General features: G+C 37.9%; 1 non-coding gene across 1 annotated transcript; it reads right to left on the reverse strand.

The window, feature by feature from the left end:
- Positions 1-1,341: 1,341 nt before the first annotated feature.
- On the reverse strand, positions 1,342-1,439 carry LOC138872269 (small nucleolar RNA Z266). The gene has a single exon (XR_011400736.1). It is a non-coding gene; the product is annotated as a small nucleolar RNA Z266 (small nucleolar RNA).
- Positions 1,440-1,687: the final 248 nt, after the last annotated feature.

Genomic DNA, 1,687 nt, shown 5'->3' on the forward strand with positions numbered 1-1,687 from the left:
GGGCCTAATAGGCCAACATGATCATTTACAAATTCAAAACATAGGCCGACAAGGCCGTACAAACTTTCACGTACACGACATATGTTTACAAGCCTCTAAGAGTACATAAATGTCATAAAGGTCGGGACAGAGTCCCGCCATACCAAACAATGCACGTCTAAATCATACTAACCGAACACGCAACTCCGAAGCAAATGGAGCGCACCAACATCTTCCGCTGAGTTGATAGCCTACTTGGAGGGCTCTCAACCTGTCTGTCTGGACCTGCAGGCATGAAACGCAGTGTCCCCAACAAAAGGATGTCAGTACGAATAATGTATTGAGTATGTAAGGCAGAACTGAAACATAACAATAAGTCAACATTAATTAAAGACATATAAGAATCAACCTGAATCTCTGAAGTGCCACCGTATATGCATACTTATCATACTTATATATATATATATATATAATGCTTCTCTTTGAGACTATTTCTATTATCCATATCGTATGATGCATGACTGCCCAACTGATCAGTGGTAACTGCCCGACCGGCCGTCGCACGGTGGTACATGTATGACTGCTCAACCGATGGTAAATAATGATACATAACTACCCAACCGGTGGTAACTGCCCAACCGGCCGTAGCCCGGTGGTAAATGCATGTCTGCCCAACCGGCCATAACACGGTAGTAAATAAATATGCATGACTGCCAACCGGTCGTAGCTTGGTGGTAAATGCATATGCATGAAGATACATGTATTACTATATTATGAACATTAACATCTTTATCCAATACCTCAATAGGGAACTAGATACATACTTAGACATGCTTGAATATCATTTTGCAGGAATGAATAACATAGACATCCTTAACTGATAAGAGTAGAAACACTTATGAAATAGCATTACGTTAACGTATCGTTACTTGGATCATGTCATAAGAAAAGAAGGGATAACCTTAACATACCTAAGCCGATTCTCTTGACAATCCCTCAATATGATAAGATAAAAAAAAAAATTATTTCCTCTCCTACTGTTTTTGTTCAACCTTTACTTCAATCTCTGCCGGTGCATGGCACCAGAAATTATCATCTTGAAACTTAACCAACAAAAACGGATAAAAGAGAATGTAATCCCAAGCTTTGGATGCAGTATGTTACAAGATAGGATTGCAACTCTAGATAGAGGCCTTTGAAGAGAGTTAATACCAACTCATAATCAGGCACATACTTGAAGGAACAATTCCAGATTGGTAAGATTATGAAGAAAATTTGAAAGTAACAACATTCTCGTATAAATTGAAATACTTCATGCCCATCAAATTATGCCATATAAATTTAAATGGAGAAGATAGTTCATAAAGGCAAGTTAGAACATCAATAAGCCTCAATATGTTGAGCTCATAGAGGAATTCACTTCTCGCACATCTAATTGGTTTTCATCATCCACGCCATAACAAAAAACCAGATTTACCAGTAAAGCTTGCAATAAAATGTACATTTTCCCCTCTACTAGAGCAATCCCAAAGCACCTATAAGTCAGACTACAGCAAGCAAATTGAAACAGTGGAGTCATGCCACCTAATCTAATATATATACGAGTCACAATGTTCTTAAAGGCAAAAGCTGCCACATGGGGGTGGGGTGTGGATTTTATTTTTATCCTATAATTAATTAATTAATTAATTAGGTAATATCCCGTTAT

Source organism: Nicotiana sylvestris, chromosome 6 (genome assembly GCF_000393655.2).
Source record: "Nicotiana sylvestris chromosome 6, ASM39365v2, whole genome shotgun sequence".
Classification (NCBI taxonomy): Eukaryota; Viridiplantae; Streptophyta; class Magnoliopsida; order Solanales; family Solanaceae; genus Nicotiana; species Nicotiana sylvestris.